The sequence below is a fragment of the Apium graveolens genome, chromosome 2 (assembly GCF_009905375.1).
Source record: "Apium graveolens cultivar Ventura chromosome 2, ASM990537v1, whole genome shotgun sequence".
Lineage (NCBI taxonomy): Eukaryota > Viridiplantae > Streptophyta > Magnoliopsida > Apiales > Apiaceae > Apium > Apium graveolens.
In genome coordinates, this window is record NC_133648.1 from 222,098,530 (window position 1) to 222,104,570 (window position 6,041).

At 36.8% G+C, this 6,041-nt stretch overlaps 1 non-coding gene across 1 annotated transcript; it reads right to left on the reverse strand.

Annotated features, from left to right (window-relative positions):
- Positions 1-5,322: 5,322 nt before the first annotated feature.
- On the reverse strand, positions 5,323-5,429 carry LOC141709818 (small nucleolar RNA R71). Its single transcript, XR_012570375.1, has one exon. It is a non-coding gene; the product is annotated as a small nucleolar RNA R71 (small nucleolar RNA).
- Between the last annotated feature and the right edge of the window lie 612 nt (positions 5,430-6,041).

A 6,041-nucleotide genomic window follows, 5' to 3' on the forward strand; every position in this document is an offset into this window, starting at 1 on the left:
AGTACAAGTCCTTGAATCCACAAAATAAAAGTTATTACAACCCAAAATAATTACTTAATAAGTTTACAGTTAATTGCCATTATCTGTCACAAGTTTATAATTATACATAATTGATTCCCAAAAGCAGAATGCCTGATCTACAAATAAATCTACCTCTGCAGCTATAGCAGCTACGATATCAACGGGAAGACGCGGGACGCTTCCCACGCGCTTGCGCTGGGTCTGCTTGAGTCTGACCATCTTTCCTAACTGTTGTTGTGTGATGAAGAAATGAAGCAAGAGTGAGCATTACAGCTCGCAAGATAATATATAGTGTAAACAATAATGCAAGTATCTAAATGGATAACTTACTAGAATCCCTTATCAAGTTTAAGGTAATTACTTACTGGATATAAGTTTAAGGGAAGATGAAGTTACCAATTACTTCACTATACTTATACCATTTTTAGAAAACTACTAGAACTACCACTGTTCAAAGTATAATAAGTTTCAAAAGTTCGTCCCATAGATGAGATCACAAGTTAAGACTTGAATAGATTCAATCTTTGAAATATATTTTAAAGGAAATGAAGTTACGAGATACTTCATTCGACGGAAACACCATTATAACTGTTTGACCCTGTCAATGCTTCGGCAACAACCCATTCGTAGCCTTTCGATCGAAATGCTCCGGGTAGTGTTGCAGAAATATCCAACTGGATGATATGAACTCATTACGGGAGTTTGCCGCGCCAGGAAGACCACTTACGATGATCAGTCGCAGTAGTGCAACCCCACCATTTTCTACATGTGGAGGAGAACCTGTCGGATTTACTTGTCGATCGAACACTGGACTCCTAAGGAATGGACCGTCTTAGCGGAACTTCCAGGCCATTTGGGCCAATATAATAAGGTTGGGCCGGCGCCACTCGACCACTTACGCCACTCCTAGTTCAGATGAAATCCATGACTCTGAAACGTAAAGCTTGTCCCCCCTTCCCCAAGTAGAAACTTGTTGATACGGCTCCACCAAGAAGTCGTATCTAGTTGGAAAGGAAAACTCACCGATATTACCCAGGCGGTGCCTATTAATGGATTAACTTATTCTAAGAATTTTACTTTCCGAGTGTTGGGTAAGTAATCAAAAACTCTTTTATCAAAAGAGCAACCTTGTTGCGAATATAAAACAAACCACAGAGCCGGATCCCTCAGATTTTGAGCGAGTATTTAAGTCCCCTTCGAAAGGAAGATCTTAAATATAAAAATGAGTTTTGGGATCCGCCCTAACTTTTTAAAATTATTTTGAAGACTCGAAAACATTTTAAAGAATGTTTAGAGTAACGCTGATTTAATAAAATAAATCAGTCCCTATATGTTAGAAAGTATCTGAATATTATTATTTAAATAATATTCCCATAAGGGTGATCCTTATAAAAATAATCGAGGTAGGAGTTTTAAAACTCATACTTGAAATGAATAATAAATAACCAAAGATATACTTATACGAAAGTATGATCTTTATTTGAATAATCGAAAATAAGTTTGATTATCGAAACATTATTCTTTAATAAAATAAAGAATATTATTTAGTAAATAAGCGGAGTCATAAGTCCTTAAATGAATATTCAAAAATAATATTCATTAAATAAAATAAACGGAGTCATAAGTCCTCGAATGAATATTCAAAATAATATTCATTAAATAGAATAAACGGAGTCATAAGCCCTCGAATGAATATTCAAAATAATATTCATTAATAAAAATAAAGTTATCGAATAAACCTTATTCGATTAATAGTTTTGAAAACTATATCTATATATATATAAATATATATATATATATAATATACTCGGGAACATCGACTCCCGGTTTTAGAAAATGTTCACCTTTGGGTCCCCTATACTAAGGGTGTACGCAATTACTGATTATCTCTAGCATATGTATTATGCAACTATAAGCATTGGAATCAACAGATAGATATCAAGATTACGAAACAGACATGCATATATCCCATATCAGCATGCTTCAATATATCGCAAGATTTGCTAATTAACCATCATGCATCTATCACAAGATAATGCATATACATATATACATCACAACAACAGTATAACGGGTAGAAAACTTGCCTGAGCGACTGGGGGTGATAAAAGGCTTGAGACGAGTCTGGTAACCTATAAACAACATATAAGTTAGAATTAAACCAAAGTCGCTTATGAATCTATACTTTAACCAATTAGACCTTAACGTTCACTTTTGCGCTTAACGATTCACTTAAGTCGCTCGAGTACCCTCGACTCCATCATTTTTAATAAATTAACCATTAAAGGTTTTAAGACGATTCTTTCGCGAGTATCCTACCAACTGCCTAATCCACTTTCCATAATTGTTTTTTATACTCCAATTAGTCATTTAAGGGCCTTAACCAAGGTTTTATAGTAAGGCGAGGGGTAAGGTTTCGGTCGCGAAATGCCGTTACTTAAAACGGTCGTTTCTCCTAAACCGTACATCGGATTCAAGCGAACCACATATCAAAACGAAGCTCGTAGAATGAACTATCTAATCATGGCAATGGTCAAAACCTAACAGTGAGTTTACGGGTACTGATAATAAGAACAAAAGCAGTCTAAAGTAAATCGGGCATTACGACGGCTATGTTTACGCGATTACCAAATTTAAATCATTCCAATCAATTCACAATTCAACCCACAATCACCACTACAACTAAACTTCATCCATTCTTTACTACAACAGCCCCAACAACTAAATATTTCCAATTTATACTACTTCTCAATCATGAACTAAGAGCTTACTTAAGTTCATTAGCTAATCATAAAGATTTACAACTCCAAAAACATTACAAAACTAAGAAATCTCTAAACATTCAATAATCATGCCTCTCATGAACTATACTACTCATAATAAGCTCTTAACATTCAATAATAATGCTAGGTTAAGAGATTATACCTGAGTAACTAATGAGCTTGAAACAACCTTGGAAAATCCTTACTAAAGCTTTATCTAAACAAAAACACAAGATTAAAATTTCAAGTTCTTGAAAAACACTATTCACTCTCTTCTTCCATGAATTTTAGGAAGAGATTGTGAAGGAATTTGAAGCTTAGACTTATAGGATATCTATATCTATGTACAAGGAACCTTAGATAATTACCTCGCTAATTAACAAAGCTTGGAACTTGGATTTGAGGTTTTTCTTCCTTTGAAATGGATAAATGATAAGTGGCATTTTATACCACTTAGAACATCTTAAAATGGCTTAAATTGGTGCCTTGAAATCAAGTATTTTGTGTATTTGATGCGTTTTTCTAGTGTTTATGCATTTCAGGGTATTAGTTGCATTTCGGAGGAGTAATCATCAAGAATAAGTCTTGGCATGTGTTCACCATTGCGAGAGGAAATAAAGGGGCAGATTATGGCGAAGAAACGGAGCAAACTCAGGATTTTTCCAGTAGGGTCCTGAGCGCCCGCTCAGCTATGCTGAGCGGCTGCGCAGAAAGCTGAGCGCTCGCGCAGCTATGCTGAGCAGCCGTGCAGGGTCGGGAAAAAAGATAAATTATTTTAGGACTTCTACTTCTGTTTGGCTTCCACTTCTATGTAATCTGAGTTTTATAGGACTATTATATAAGTAGATTTAGAGACGTTTTCACGAGGTTGGATCGTGGTATTAAGCAAGGATCGAAGGAGATAAGGAAGAAGACCGTTTTAGCACACAGCAATGAAGAGGAAGCATATTTTCTTATGATTCTTATTTCGTTGTAACGTTGGATGCTAGTTTTCTTACTTTAAACTTAATTACTCTTGTGACGTACTCTGATTTAATATAATTAGTTTAGTTATTATTTTCTTGTATTTGTTTATCATGATTTCATATGAACCCATGATGAGGATAAGTGCTATTATGGGCTAATCGTTATCATGGGGTCGCAACGGATTTACTATGGAATTCTTTAGTTAATTGTTTAATACTTTAGTGTGTGATGATTGTATGATATCTAGTATTAGTTGTGCCTATTCGTCTTATGTGCGTCACGAACATATAAGATTGGGTGTTAATCTCTTGTGAAGCGATGATGGATCTTGAGATTTAGAACTTGCCATGCTAGCATAGGTTCATGTATGATGTGCATGATTAGTGGGTAACTCTAACAGTTTTATTCGCCCTGTGTAATCAAAAGAAATAACTTGTGCTTAAATCGTTGTGTTGTCAATTTCTGTAGACATATAGGAACTCAACATAATTGATGCCTATTCAACTTCTATCTTAATTGTGGATGCTTGGTAGAATGGTATGAGTACAATGAAAGTTGGCTTTTATCAGTTTCATGTTATTCGATTAATATCATCACGGTCACATGCTAAGGTAATAATAATAACTATTGAAGGAAGTAATAATGAAGTTGTGATCTCATGAGTGTTTTAATATTGTTAATTGAAGTGTTATTTAAGTGATAAACAAAGTAATTAATTGTAGTTAATATTTAGTCAACAATTCTAAGTGTTAGTGTCTTAACATTGAGAAGTAATCATACGTTGGTGCGTGAGTTTAATTAAACAATAATTAGTCTGAGTCTCTGTGGGAACAAATTAGAAAGTATTCTATATTACTTACGAACACGTATACTTGCGTGAATATTAGCGCGTGTTTTCGCCCTAACAAGTTTTTGGCGCCGCTGCTGGGGACTCGGCATATTTGTTTAGTTTATGTACTTACCATCATTGGTTATTAGGACTCAGTGATTAGGACGTAGTTGTTACTTATTGTTTCTGGTTGTGTTTCAGGTACTTAAGTGAGCGTTTATGCAAACTCGTTCTCGTACTCGCAGGAGGACTTTAGATACAGCTGAGGAGACAGACGAAGTTCTTGATATTCCAGAAAAGATAGATTTTGAAGATTCGGATTCAGGAACTGAGCAGAAAGAACCAGTAATCATGGGTGATCGTATTGTTCAGGCTGATCCAGCTCTTATGGACTTTTCTCGGCCTAAAATTGATGACATTCAGTCAAGCATTCTTTATCCGGCTATTCAAGCTAACACCTTTGAAATCAAGCCGGGCACTATTCAGATGGTGCAGAATTCTGTTTCTTTTGGAGGAGCCGCGACTGAAGACCCCAACATGCACATAAGGAATTTTGTCGAGATCTGCAGCACTTTCAAGTATAATGGAGTGACTGATGAGGCTATCAAGCCGAGGCTTTTCCCATTCTCACTGAGGGACAAAGGTAAGGACTGGTTACATTCTGAACCAGCTGGGTCCATCACTACTTTGCAAGATCTTGCGCAAAAGTTTCTGGTGAAGTTTTATCCGATGGCAAAGACTGCTGCTATGAGGAGTGCTCTTACTCAGTTTGCGCAGCAACCTACAGAATCTATGTGCGAAGCTTGGAAACGCTACAAGGAAATGTTGAGAAAGTGTCCACATCATGGAATGCCTGATTGGATGGTGATCACTGGTTTCTATAATGGTTTGGGGGCCCAATCTCGGCCCATGCTCGATGCAGCAGCTGGAGGCGCCTTATGGGCTAAAAGCTATACTGAGGTTATAATCTTATCGAGACTATGGCTGCAAATGAGCATCAAAACCCAACTCAGAGGATGATGCCTGGGAAGGTAGCAGGTATTCTGGAAGTCGATGCAGCCACCGCTATTGCAGCGCAGCTCCAGGAGCTGTCGATGAAGGTTGATTCTCTAGCTACATATGGAGTTAATCAAATAGCTATGGTTTGTGAGCTTTGTGCAGGTTCTCATGCTACGGATCAGTGTCCTCTTGTCAATGAATATGTTTAGTATGTGAATAATTATCAGCGACAACAGCAGCCTGTGCCAGCTACTTATCATCCTCACAACAGAAATCATCCAAATTTCAGCTGGGGTAATAATCAGAATGCTATTCAGCCACCATATCAGCAAGGTGTGAGTAAACAGTTTAATCCACTTGGATTCTAGCAACCACAACAGTATGCTCAAAGGAAATCATATCCTCAACAGGGAAGTGCAGCTGCACCAACTAGTGCTGATTTTGAAGAACTTAAGCTGTTATGC